Here is a 15,751-nt window from a genome sequence, read left to right on the forward strand (position 1 = left end):
TTGAATGTTGCTTTGAAATAAAACAAAAGCATCATCAAGGAATTCGTTAATATCCACGTAATCGATGTTAATTATAGCACTTGATTGCAAACGACCCTCAAACGCACCCTCGAAATCCACCCACTTCATTCTATCAGTCTCCATTTGCACACCCGCACCACGTTTCATTAAAACATCAAAATGGCATCGCAAGTATTCGAGCTTTTGATTTAAATTCAAGCATCTTGATTTTTGATATGGCAGAAAATCAGATTTTCTCAAAAAAGTTCTCATTATGTTTTTATAACGCTGACACTTGTTTTGCCATTCAAATGCGCTAATAAATTTATTATCACCTGTCATTCCCATAGTCGTGATGAGCTGACGTTCTGCGATTTTAATAAAGTTGTCCGACTCCAGACACACTTCATTGTACTCTTCCAAGCTCATTCGTTGCTTAGATTTCTTTGGGGCTGTACACTTAGGCATCGTGAGGCTGAACCTAAAATTCTAAAAAATGAAAAAACCCAACACCACCTGAAAATAATAACCCACTACCTAATAAAAAAAAATCTGAAAAAAGAATAAAAAAATGTACACTTAAAAAATTAAAATAAAAAAAACCTAAAATACAAAAATCTGAAAATAATAACCCACCACCACCTGAAATATAAAATTAAAAAAAAATCTGAAAATAATAACCCACCACCACCTGAAATATAAAATTAAAAAAAAATCTGAAAATAATAACCCACCACCTGAAAAATAAAATTAAAAAAAAATCTGAAAATATTAACCCACCACCTCCTGAAATCTAAAATTAAAAAAAAAATCTGAAAACGAAATGAAAAAAAACCTAAATCAATAGAAAAAAAAGAAAACCTGAAAGGAAACTAAAAAAAAAACTGCTGCTGACGCTCCTAAATCTTCAATCTGCTGCACCTGTGAACACACAAGAAAGTGATGCTCCCGGCTCGCGCTCCCCAAGATATACCCTGTTCCCCACCATAACCTCCACTTTACCATCAACGCGCGCAACTTAGCACGCCTACCTCTGCGTGCTTCCCACAAACTGGTAACTCCCACCGCCACATACTCGCGCACAACTTAGCACACTCCCCACTGCCCGCTCCGCACATAGACTGGGGAATCCCTCAACTGCCGCGTGAAAAGTTGGTAAGCGCAGAGGGATTCCCCGACAAATTGAATGAATTCAAACAGCCGCGCGAAATTTAAATATTCTTTTTTTAGATTAAATTCTAAATTCAAATAAAAGATGTATCCAAAGTCCTAAGTTAATAATAATTCAAATACCAGGAATATTCAAACAACACGGATAGGTTGTCGGTCGGTAAGGTAGAACTCTGACATACCGATCGAGTAAAAAGTCATGTCAGGGATCTGCAGTACCGACTGACGGTAAGTACTTACCGACATTGGCGGGAAAATTTAAAAATCCCTATTACCAAGCGACTTTAACTTGGTTGATAAAATTTAGTGGCGCCATCTTGCGGAGGCAGCCCGAACTAATTCGGTCGGTAAATTAAGCGCGAAATTTAAAAATCCCCATTGCCAAGAGACATTAAATTAACTAATTAAAAAATAGTGGCGCCATCTAGTGGTGGCAGCTCGAACTAATTCGGTCGATAAATTGGGCGCGAAATTTAAAAATCCCCATTGCCAAGAGACTTTAAATTAACTAATTAAAAAATAGTGGCGCCATCTAGTGGTGGCAGACTGAACTAACTCGGTCGGTAAGGTAGGACACCTACTACCAACCGACTTTTATTTGGGCAACTTATGATAATGTAGGAATCTACATTACCGACTGCGGGTAAGTGGTCTAGAACTCTCCTAGAACAACTACTTCTAAAAAACACAGTAACTGCACAAAATCGAAAAATGAGTTTTTCGTATCGTTGGAATCATGAAGAAAAGATACACCTGTTATTGGTAATCATTTTTAATAATTGTTAATAACATTAATAATAATTATTATTGCATAATTACGCCATTTTTACAGAAACTGCAAAGATTAACGAGTGATAATTTGAGAAAGTGAGTAACTACCAGATGCGATGCAAGGTTTTAGGGGGTTGTGACGCATTTTGAGGGCCGTGTTTTCTAAAGCATTGCTTCTGCACAGAAGAGAGGCTTTTAAAAACACGGAGCTCATATTTCGAGCCCTAGTCGCACGAAACCACAGCGTAACTGCAAAAATAAATAGTAATTTCAATCGTTCTTGACAATTAAAAAATGTAAAAATATAGTAAATAATAATTTATAAATATTTAATTAGGTCTAGAAGTTGTAGTTATAATTATTGGTTTAAAGTTAACAAATAAATAAATAAACAAAATAAATTTTTAAAAATTAATTTAACTTTTAATAATTAAAAAATAAAATTTTGCAAAAACAATAATTATAATTATTAGACCTTATTCAATATTTATAATTTATTATTTAAGGGGGATTACTCACGGAAAAAAAATTTTTTTTTCAAATTTTTTTTTGCTTCTTTATTGACCTTAAGGTCTCTAGAATGCAGATTAAAAATCTTAAGACGAAATTTAGCTCCTATTGAGAGTAACAATTTTTATTATAATCTAAAATGTTTTAAGAATTCGTGAATTTTAATAACTATTTATGTATTTTTTTAAACAATAGGAATTTTTACATACGATCTAGTCTACATAGTTTTAAAGCCCTATTCTTTATGAAAAAAACGCACCAAAGTTGATTTAAAAATATTGATTATGTTTAAAGATATTGAGGTTTTTGTGTATAGGTGTAGGATTTAACACTAAAGCCGAAAAATGCGTTTTTCTCAAATCGTTGTTTTTTAAATCGGTTCCAGCGATTGTGAATAAACGGATGGATGTTTTTGATTTATTCTTGTTGGATATTGTTCAGTAATATGTACTTTAAGGGTTATACATAAAAAATTAGAAAAAAAATTTTTAAATATGTTTTTGAACAATAAAATGGCAGAAAAAAACGTCATTTTTTGAATTATTTTGTTTAAAGTAGTGCCATTTTTTTAAATTTTGATTTTTGAAGGTACTTTTAGGTATAACCCCTACATTAGTACCTTAACTTTAAGATTCTTATTTTATTTTTTGTTTTACACCACTGGAGAGGGCGCTACGGCAGGACCCGTTTAGCACTTCAAATTCGAAGCGTCGACTATGACGCCCTCTACAGCCAAGCGCAAGACATAGAATTTCTTTTATTTTATGGTTTTTGATTGCTCAAAATGTACTTTTTATTATGCAAAAAGTTATTGTAATTTTGTAATAAACTGAGCGAGAAAAAAAATATTGAATTTTGACATATTTTGCACACTTCTCATAAGTAATCCCCCTTAAGGGGGGAGTATGGTATTTAAATTGTTTTTTGCATTTTTTTAAACGAATGCATAATATATCAAGAATGTTGTGTCAAAATTGCAAATCAATCGGAGGAAAATTGACTGAGTTATGAAAATAATTTTAAATGAAAAAAAACTTTGAGAATTCATGTTTTTTATTAAATAACAATCTGTAATTTGTTTAATTTTAAATTTTGCAATATTCTCCGATAGACCATTTAAAAGAGCGATTTCTAAGCCATAGGAAATGTCTATTGACAAATTTTTTAAATTGCGTTTTAGAGTTCAAAAATAATGTCAAACTTCCAGTAAAATTTTTGTACATCTGGTACTTAAAGCATTTTTCTGAAACTTATCATTTTTGAAGTCCGTGTACATCATAACTCAAAATCTACTGAACCAATTATTCTGAAATTTGGTACAGTACTTCTTGACATAATTCTTCAGGTAACAATGGGAGCTTTTTTTTAAAAAAAAATTACTCATTTTACAATAACAAATTAGTCAATTTTTTATAGAGAAAATCGGTTTTTTGGCTGCTGAGTGCTACGAAAAATTGAAAAATGAAAAAAAAAATTCTCCCATAGTTACCTCGAGAAACATCTCCTTTAACAAATGCTTGTAGAATTTTTGGTTTTGATTCTGTTGCGAGTTAGAGTGTACACCGCAAAATAACTTTTCTTGGAGGCGCCTGAGGAGATTTCCTCTCACTCGCTCAATTCGCAATATTTTGCAAAGAAAATTTACAAAATTATTGTTCAAATGTTGCATAATTATATAAAAATTGATTAAATGAATTAACTTTCTTTGTATCGCCAAAAGAAATTCTTAAAAGTATGCATTATTTTCACCGAATTAACCATACCCCCCCCTTAATATATTTTTACACTTTTTAATTATAAAGAATGCTTGAAATTATTATATACCAGCGATGTGTCCTCGCTCGGGTGAAATTTAATTTGTAACTGTTAACTTTCTATTATATTTATAATTTGTTAAATAATAATTAATATTTATAATATTAAAAATAATATTAATTTTTTCGCGATCATAGGAAAATGGTGTTACTGCTTAATGCGTATGTAAATGCAATTATCAAGCTCAAATGTAATGTCAATTTATCATTATTAAAATCTTACCTTCACATTCTAATTCGGCATTAAATAGTGCAAGCTATTAAATTTTAAACTAAAAAAAAAAGTTCTTATAAATACCTATAGAATAGTCTAAGAAATACATAAGACACAAAATTCTAAAACATGAAATAATAAGTTCAAAATTTAAAAATAACTTTAAAAAAAAATCCGGTCAAATTTGATTTTTCAATTTAAAAATTTGTTATTTGATTTATTAAATAAACAAATTTAATTAAAATACAAATTTTTATTACAAAAGTGAAAAAAATTTGGAAACAAAAAAGTTTAGAGAAGGCTAAAAACCTGTGGTACAAACTTAGTATGAGGCTGTTTTCACCGAGAGGGATATACTCGGGTATATATTTATCCCTCGCGGAGGATAAACGAAAAGTTTATTTAAAAAAATTAAAAATGTTTAAAAACAATATTAACCAATCATAAATCACTATTTTTATGATTTATGATTGGTTTATATTGTTTTTAAACTTTTTTAAATAAACTTTTCGTTTATCCTCCGCGAGGAATAAAATATATATACCCGAGTATATCCCTTTCAGTGAAAACAGCCTCTAAAGCTACAATTTTACTGGATGGTGTGACTCGGTCGGTCGGTCGCTTAGACTTTGTCTTAATATAATAAAGGACTTTTGCAGTTACGCTGTGCTTCGTGCTACGAAGGGGCTCATACGAGTGCTCTTCGCAGGAGACAGCATCGTAACTGCAGTTCCGATACTGTCTCGTGCTACGCAGAGCCTCAAACGAGCAGTCTTCGCACGAGACAGCATCGTAAGTGCCAGTTACGATTCTGTCTCGTGTTTTGATTTTTAAAAATTATTTTTTTGTTAGAAAAGTGGCAATCTGTTTTTTGAAATTTTTTTATCCTACTTTAAATTTTTCAAATTTTTTTGGAAAAATTTATATCACAATACTAGTAAATAATTGAGATTCTACAATGAATAGAGATTAAAACAAGATCAAGAACGTTAAAAAAAGTTAATTAGTTTTCAAAAAATTAAAAAATTACGAAAAGCATGCAAAATCCACTTTTTTCTCTGTATCTGATAGAATAATCAACGAAAATATTCTTCTATCAGGTGTTATTCTTTTCACAATTTAATCAGCTTTTACGAAAAAAATACAAAAAAATTTTGTCATTTTTATTTTCTATGTTTTAAGCATTTTTCCACTCATGAAAAAAGGGGCATCCTGATACTTACGGACGGTAGTCTATTTATTATTAATTTCTTTAATTTGGCAATACTAGACCTCTAATGCATCGGCGTACATGATATCCCAAGAACGACCGATATTGACCAAATTTATAGGACATGTTCAGTACATGTATGACTACCGCCCGAACTAGGATAATTGAAAAAGGTCAAGTCGTGTTTTTTATACGATAAAACTATGACACAAAAACTCAGGATTTTTTCAAATTATATTTCAAAACAGTGCAAAAAATTAATTTTCCTCTATTTTCAAATAATCCTAGTTTCGGCGATAGCCTCAGTATCGCAGATTAAAATGTCTTATTTTTATTTTAGTTCAGCCAATCAATTGTGTACGGCGATAAACAACGTTTTTTTAAAACAAAAATCAAAATAAATAAAATGTTTACATTTTGAAAAAAATTTTATTTGTAGTTAAAATGGTAAGAAATATATGGTAAAAAATTTGAAGTTTTATATTTTCATTCTTAAAAAATAGTTAATTAAAAGTGCTTTAAAAAAACGTCCGTCACACGGGATGATCCTTTTAATACATCCCTTTCGAAAAAATCCGTTAAGATTTCCATGCGAAATCCTTGTAAAAAATTTTGGTAAATCCTCGAAGATTTGATTCTTTTTTCATTTTTCTCAAAGAATCTTCAAGGACTTTTTTATTTTAACAATTTTCCTCAACGAACTCTCAAAAAAAATTTTATTTTAACAATTTTCCGCGAAGAATCCTCGAGGATTTTTTAATTCATTTTTATCAAGGAATTAATTTATTCCCTTGTATTTCTTGTGAAATATGATTAAAATATAAAAAATTTTCGATTATTCCTCGAGAAAAATTAATAAAATTCAAAAAAAATTCATTGAGGATTTCTTGATAAAAATTTATAAAACGAAAAAAATTCTTACTGATTTACCAAGAAAAAGGGCATAGCGGAGTAAGTGTGCAAAAATTGCCCCCGCACGTATTAAGCTCATATTTTATTTATATTTAAGCAAGTTTCAACCCCCCATTTGACTTCCTTTTGGATTTATGGAGGGGGAAAGAGAAATAAAAAAAACTCAATTTTCTCGAAAACTACTTGACCGATTTAAATGAAATTTAAGTATGTTATAAAGATAAATAAGAAAATTAAGGAAAAAATATATCAAATTTTTTTTTCAAAAAATGTTAAAAAAACTTTTTTTTGAAATTTAAAAAATTTTTTTTGGAGTCGATTTTTTTAAGTGACCACTCTAGTTTATTTTGTAAAAAATACCTCATTTTGTCCCCTTTAACATATATTTTTTTAGATTTTTAAAAAATATAGTTTTTCCAAAAAACGACTTTTTTAGAAAAAAAACTCAAAAAACTCATTTTTCTCGAAAACCACTTAACCTATTTTAAAGAAATTTAATTATATTATAAGCATAAGTGTATCAATTAAAAAAAAGTATTTTTCAAATTTTTCAAAAAAAATTTAAAAAAATTTTTTTTTTTGAAATTTTAAAAATAAAATTTTGTAACTTTTTTTCCAAGTTACACCTCTATTTTCGGTTTAAAAAATACCTTATAATGCCCCATTCAACATATATTTTTCCCAGATTTTTAAAAAAAGAGATTTTCCAAAAGACGACTTTTTTGCTAAAAAAAACTCATTTCTCTCAGAAGTTACTTTGCCGATTTCAATGAAATTTAATTAAGTTATAAGTATAAATAAATCAGTGACAAAAAATATTTAAAATTTTTTTTAAAAAAAAAAGTTTTTTAATTTTCAAAAATATTAACTACGTGGGGTTATCAAATTCATATAAAATGAATAACATATTATCCGTTGGCAATGTAATGAGAGTGTTTACATATAAATTGAAAAACATATTTTAAAGGGGACATTTTGAGGTATTTTTTAAAACAGAAACTAAAAATAAAATTTGGAAAAAACGTCCAAAAAAATTTTTTTTAAATTTCAAAATTTTTATTGGAATTTTTTTTGTACAAATTTTAAAAATATTTTTTCTCAATTGATTTTTTTATGCTTATAACTTAATTAAATTTCATTGAAATCGGCAAAATAGTTTTTGAGGGAAATGAGTTTTTTTTTATTTGGGCTTTTTTGGGTTCCTTAGAGTGCGGCACTGATTATTGATAACTTCGAAATATTTTTCATAATCCAGTCCTGCCGAATTCTTCTTAACGAAAGCTAATAATAAAACAAAATAAATTATAAATATATTATCAGTATGATAACATTTTTATTTTCAGGATACATAAGTGGCATTCCACATGAAGTGATCTGGGGTCAAAATTTAAATTCGGTCAAATATATTTTTTTCGTTCCTTAGGGGAAAAAAAGGTGTACGTATTTTTTTAATTTTTTAAATTTTATTTTATTTATTTATTTAATTTCAACAGTAGTTTACATATAGTTTGGGAATGGACCTGATCAAAATTCTTGTTTAAATAATTTTTTCATAAAAAAAATATTTTTTTTGTCTTATATATTTATTTTTTTAATCAAAATTTATTTGATTTTACTTTTTTTAAATAGAAAAAAAGGGAAACATTTTTTTTTATAAAAAAATTACTTAAACAAGAATTTTGATTTAAAATTTAATTTAATTTAATTTTAATTTAAAAATTGAAAAAAAAATTTTTCGTTAATTTTATTCAAAAGTTGAAGAAAAAACAAACTTTTTTCTTCAGACGAAATGTTTTTAATGTCAATAATTTTCGAGTTACATAACATTGAAAATAGGTCTACTTTCAAAAAGTCAAAATTTCAAAAATTCATAACTCGAAAATGTGGCCACGAAAAGAAAAATACAAAAATACGTATACCCTTTTTTCCCTAAGCAACGAAAAAAAATGTTTGCCCGAATTTAAATTTTGACCCCCGATCACTTCACGTGGAATGCCACATAATTAGATGTATATGTCCTAAATGAATTATAGTACCGTGTAAAAAAACCCGCAATGTACTGTTCCGCGTGACAGAGTGCGTGGGTTTAATCATATTTTTAATGTCAATGCAAGTGTATGTGTGTATTAGTAATACTGTTTGTGTCAGTGTCGGTTACTTACAGTTTTAGTGAAAATGACAGTGATTGTTAAACTTATAGTTATTTTATTACAATTAACACGTTGTGACGGGAAAATATTTCTTGACATTATTTTGAGAAATAAATGATCAAATATCCTAGGATAAGGGTTAGGGAAAAAAGGTCAATAACTCGCCCCTGTGACCTTACATCGATCTAAACGCCAATAGTTCAATATATTGGCGCATTACCGAAAATCGTCGGGTCCGTTCCTGACTCTTTGTCCGTATGTCTTGTTGTGTGCTGGAGTATATCTCCTTGGTTGTATTACACCAAATTATATTGTTTGAATTATACTAAATTATATTCTCTGAATTGATCTATCGAATATTGGAATTGTATTAAAGATCGATATTATCCAAATTATATATTATTGAACAAAAATTGGAAAGAGTCGATATTTGATCATATTTGATCACACACAAGTAAGTGATTAATGTACTTTTGTTTTATCTTTTGTAATAAATTAAATATTCCTGGAAGTCGCTTAATATTTTATTTTTGTATTTTGTATTTGGGTTCACCAACTTCCCTCCCTGTGATCTAAGTCTTTTGTTAATTTTAATTAATAAATTAACTGGCGTCCGCGTGCAATTAAATCTTTATTTTATTTTATTTTGTCAAATAGAGCCCCAGCAACTCTGAACCCGGTCGCGCTGGGTGAGGAATAATTTTAATAACTTTGATCATTTATTTTATTTTAATATATTTCTCTTAATAATAAATTATTCCGTCTCAACGTTACAGTGGTAGCAACAGTGTTAGTGGTTCTTATTGTTGTTAAAGTTTTTCTTGTTACTGATGGTGTTAGTGTCGGTGTCAGTGTCGGTGTCGGTTATAGTAGCAACAGAGATTGTGATTATAGTTTTTACAGTTGTTATTGATAGTGATAATGAAAATGTCATTTGTAAACATTATTGTATAAATGTTTGTTTAAAAAATCAAATACCTATAGAAATAAATGTAATAATGAACAAATAAATATGCATACCAAAAACAGCGATTCTAATATTTTCAGGGATTCCTTTTCTAGGTTTATTAGACCTTCCATGTCCAAATACAGTCATTGTCTTTAATTCCTCAGCACCAATTAATTCCAACAAAAGTCGCCTCACCATTTCCTCTGGACGTTTTCTAAATCTAAGGAATTCCATTTCTCTTTTCGGGTGTATGATTACCTCATCGTTTTCTACAAAAACTTTATTTTCGGAAGAACTTCCTCTTTCGTTTACACTAGACTTGCTGTCCATCTGCTTTAAAGAAGTTATAAAAATTTAAATAATTGATTTTAGAAAATTTTTACGTAATATGTTTTTATAGTTAATCTTGTTGAAAAGAAATAGTAATTCTTCACTAACCGGGAAAGTGGTAGATGAATTTGTTTCTATTGCTTTACGTGCAAATACTGCTAATTCTTCGAGACCGCTAACGAAATCAGGTGTTACTGAAAACATTTATAAATCAACTTAGATTTTACATTATAATGTATTTATTATTTTATTATTACGATTATTATTATTATTCTCACTAATTTTATTTTTATTAATAGATAATAATAAATAATTATTAATAATAAAATTTTATGAAGAAAAATTAAATAATAACTTTAAAAATATTGTGAATGTAATTTTATAACTTTTATTAACATTTTGGAAAGGAAGTGGTCTTTTGATCAGCCTGATCTTCGATTGAAATGTTAAGATGTTCCTTTACAGCAACAAGATCTTGAACCGGCTGATCTTCAATCAGAGTTCCAAGATTTTCCTCCACAGGACCAGGATCTTTTGCTGAATGATTTTCAGCCGGAGTGTCCAGTTTTTCTGCTGCATCACCGAGATGTTCCTCTACCGCATTAACATTTTCCAGTTTCTCTTCTTCTAATTCCACAGGACCAGGATCTTTAGCTAACTGATCTTCAGCCGGAGTGTCCAGTTTTTCTGCTGCAGCACCAAGATGTTTCTCTACCGCATCAAGATTTTCCATTTTCCCTTCTTCTTCTAACTGTGTCTCTTCTTCATCATCTAAAATCTCTCCTTCTGTTGATACATAAAGCTCATCCAGATATTTTTTGCTTTCTACAAATTTTATTAGTTTTCAATTAAATTTTTTACTTCTATTAAGTTTTTTTTATTTATTTACTTTTTAAAAGTAAATAAATTTGTTCACTTAGTTTATTTAAATAGTTCAAATAATAAATTATTTTATTTATTTCTTTATTAATGAGTAAATGATGAGTAAAAGATTCGCAATGGACTGCTCCGCGAGGCAGGGTGCGCGAGTGTTATTATTATTATTATTATTATTAATAAGAAATTAATTTTAATTAAATAAAAAAAATTTTAGGATTGTAAATGTATATATCTTTTTAGTTTTTAATTTGTAATAAAATTTATGGAGGAGGAAATCACTTTATGAATAATGTATATATTATTATTATAGTAGATATATCAGATCGAGGTAATTTGTTTTATTAACTTGTCTTAAATAATGAAATTAATTGATTTATTTATCGTAAATTGCATTTTTCTAAAATATTTATCTTTAAAATATTTACTATTTCGTGCTAATATTTTTGCTGTATACGTCTTTCCTTTTATAACCATTTTAATTTTTTCGCCATCCTTCGATTTTCGTAAATACTTATTTTCCTTCATTACCGTAACAGTTTTTTCTTCTAACCAATATAATAAAATATACATTTTTAAATTTAAATCAGCGTTTTATCAAACTTTTTAAGATAAATATTCTTTAGGCTTGACCTGTCACTGAGAAAATTCAGACGAATGTTTTTTTTTTATAAAATTTTTAGCAGTTCCGAAAAAACAATAGAAGATAAAAATCAATTAGAATCACATTTAAATACAAATATCAACAATAGATTTCCCTTAATAATTTAAAAATCATTGTTTATTGACAAGAAATGTACGTAATTCTTTGTTTTTTAAATAAAAAGATTCTTTTATTTAGCATTTAAATTTTTTACTTTTGTTATAAATTAAAAAATTAGAAAAGAATTTTCAAGTAAATTTTAAATCCAGAAAAAATTGAAATAAAATATAAAATTTCTTAAAGTAATAAAAATTATTTTGCATAAGTAATTAAAAATTTAATTTAAAAAATTACATAAAATTATTTAAAAAGTTTTTATTTATAATTTATAAATGTTTAAAATAATTTTGATCATTATAAAAGATGAGCATAATAATAAAGCCAAGAAAATAAAATAATGAAAAAGATAAATTATAAGGAAATTTATATAAGATAAGCTATTGCTTAATATAATTGTGCCGTACGAAGCAAGATCTTGGTTAGCTCATATTTGTACAAAAAAAGGGTTTTTTGTATCAATGGATTCGAATTAAAGAAACGCGCTTTCTAATATTATTAAAAAAAATTATTATTATTATTTTATTATTATTATTTATTATTTTATTATTATTTTATTATTATTATTTATTATTATTATTTTATTATTATTTATTATTATTATTAATCATTATTGCAAAAAATAATTATAAAATTTGGTCAATTGTCCAATTTTTTGCTCACCTAGGGTTCCGTTCACGACTTCAATACAATTGAGACACTTTAGCTTTAAAATTGTAAAAGTTAAGGAAAAAAACTCGTTTTCCCAAAAACATAATTTCTCTTAAAAAAAAGGATATTTAGATAAATTAAAATCGGGTATGTTATATTTTTCATGCAAGGTACTCGTAAAATTACTTTATTATAATAAATTGCTGCTCAAGAATTTTAAAATTGTAAAAGTTAAGGGAAAAAACGCGTTTTTCCGAAAAAATGAGTTTTTCTAATAAACTATTTTCATATCAATTCCAATCACATCCGCCATATTTTTTGTGCAATGTACTTGTGAAAATACGTACGATTACCAATTATGAGCTATTTAAAAAAAACGCGTATTTCCGGATAAATTAGTTTTCTTAAAAAACGAGGTTTAAATCATTTCCAATCAGCTTCGCCATATTTTTCATGAAATTCCGTGTCCTGTATTCTGTATATTCTCAAAAGTTGAAAAAAAACCTTCACTCACTTAAACATTAAATTCTCAAAAACTTAACAGTTACGTAGCAAGTCCCTTTAATAACACTGGGTTACAAAAAAATGGTGAAGTCGTGTTGATTTAAAATTTTTTGTGTTTATTGAAACTTTAGGTGTCACTGAACAAGAATATACCAAAAAAAAATTTTTTCATTCGGTCAGTTCCGTAAAAAACGAGATTAAAGTGTCAAAAAATTGTTTTTTTTAACACTTTTTGAAGCGTTGTAAAATGAAAACGCAACATGATAAAAATATTTACAAGGGCTTGAATGAAACATTAAACCTTCAACTTTGAGTCCTAAAACTGAAAAGTGAATGATAATTCCGGAGAAAATTTATTTGACATGAAATAACTATCTCAAATAGTCAAAATAAATGGGATAGAGAGCACTTGTTAAAAATCGATTTCCAAAACCGAATTTTTTGGAACTTGTTACTTGGAAGTTTTCAACTTTTCAATTGACATTTCGAAAGTTGAATTTAAAAAATTGAAAATGGCGGATTAAAGATAGCGTTCAAAATTTCAAAAAATTTCAAAAAAGTCCATTTTTGAAACTTTTGAACGCTATTTTCAATCCACCATTTTCAATGTTTTAAATTCAACTTTCGAAACGTCAATTGAAAAGTTAAAAACTTCCAAGTAATAAGTTCCAAAAAAATTCGGTTTTGGAAATCTATTTTTAACAAGTGCTCTCTATCCCACCTATTTTGACTATTTGGGATAGTTATTTCATATCAAATAAATTTTCTCCGCAATTATCACTTTTCAGTTTTGGGACTCAAAGTTGAAGGTCTAAGCTTTCATTCAAGCCCTTGTGGAGATTTTTATCATGTTGCGTTTTTATTTTACAACGCTTCAAAAAGTGTTAAAAAACAATTTTTTGACACTTTAATCTCGTTTTTTACGGAACTGACCGAATGAAAAAAAATTTTTTTGGTATACTCTTGTTCAGTGACACCTAAACTTTCAATAAACACAAAAAATTTTAAATAAACACGACTTGACCATTTTTTTGTAACCCAGTGTAAATTTGTCATTTTTTGGAGCTTTTAATTAGTACTCAGTTGAATAAACAATTCTGAAACATATCTATCTAGCATTGTTTGCGAAAAAAAACTTTAAAACTTATTAAAAAATATTTATATAAATTATAAATTAAAAACAAACGAACCAATTGATACTAAAAGCAAACCTGCTTAAAATTCCTCAGTTTGGTTAGAAGAAGATTGCAAAGCGCGTGCAGAGTAAATTGAAGAACATGACGACAATGTTAATTTCAAGTCCTTTAGCGCATTTCTGGTACTTGTTCAAATCGAAAGTCGCACTTATGGCTTCGGGTGAATCAAATTGAAACTGTTGAAAATGCTCGTAAATTACTCAATAAAAGTGAATTTCTTATTCAATCAAAGCGTTCTCTTGATATCAGGACTATCATCAGTATGTATCATCTCGGCGTTGAAATCTGTTTAACATTGCTCAGTTTGCAAATGAATCTTTACCCAGCCAATAATTGTTTTGATACTCCATTCCAATTTCACCTCGATTTTTTCAAAAAATTTTTTTCGTCACGCACTTCATGTATTTTAGCATTGATCTGCAATTTTCAAAATACCATATTTTTAATTAATTATTTCTAAAAAAAGACAAAAATATAAATCTGAATTTCAAATAATTACATTTTACATGACAAGAGGCAGTAGATTACTTCTTTTATTTTCTTTAATTACTTCCTGCAAAAACGTCCTTGCCGAAAAAACTCTTATGACTTTGTCCAGTAAAAGTATCCATATACATATACCTGAATTTGAGTATTCTAGTCAAGCGAACTTAAAATTCAAATTTCATTTTAAAATTCATTATCTTTATAATTTTTATAATGGCTCTAATAATTAAAAAATATATTGAAAAATGAGTTGAAAATGGTTGAGAAAAACTAAAAAAAAAACGAAATAAGTTTCCAACTTATTTAAAACATTTTATAATTAAATGAAGATTTACTGCTCTGTTTAAAATATATAAAATATTCAGTTTAAATTTTCAAATTGTTTTTATTCAAATGTTAAACATAGATTTTTAAAACAATTGGTTTAGAAATGCATACAATGTGTTCCATAATGCATATGCACAAAATTCTTTTGGATCGAAGTCAGGTGACCTATAAAAAGAAATTATAAAATTATAATATAATTATTATTATCATTATTATTATATTACTAATATTATTGCACATTACATTAAAACTATCCTATATTTTCAATATTGATTTTTTAGGTTTGTTGGAACATACTTTTTTAGTTCGAAATTTTTGAGTTATAAATTTTCAAATTATTGTTTTTTTAAAGTAGTCATTTTTTTAATGATCACTTTAAACTTTTAACTTTAAAAAATTTTCACTAAAAAAAAGTTTATGTTTTTCTTCAACTTTTGAATAATGTTAACGATAAAAATATTTGAAAATTTTTTGAAAAATAATTACGTCATAATTTTTTATAAACCATTTTATCTTCTTTAGTTAAAGCACTTCTTAAATTTTTTGTTAGTTTTAATTCTTCCTTGAAAAAAATAAAAAATTTTCGCAAACTATTTTAGATTTTGCCTGATATAAGTTCTATTATAAATAAAATGTTTAAACAAATTTTGTGCTTTGATTTTTCCATATCTTTAGGGTTCCGTTCACGCAGTGAACCGTGACGGAACCTTATGAAATCACTTTTTTATTTTAGTTTCTCTTCTGCCAAATTTAGCCATTTTAATCTAATGAGCTCAAAATTTGTGTACGTATACGTATTTTTGCGAGCAGATCTTACGAAAAATATAGCGGACCCAATTGAAATCAATTATAACCTTGTTTTTTTCAGAAAGAACTCATTTTTTTTGCCATACGCGTTGTTTCCCCTTAATTTTTACAATT

This window comes from Leptopilina boulardi, unplaced genomic scaffold (assembly GCF_019393585.1).
Source record: "Leptopilina boulardi isolate dan_hultmark-lab unplaced genomic scaffold, ZJU_Lbou_2.1 LbouV2_180, whole genome shotgun sequence".
NCBI classification, from domain to species: Eukaryota; Metazoa; Arthropoda; class Insecta; order Hymenoptera; family Figitidae; genus Leptopilina; species Leptopilina boulardi.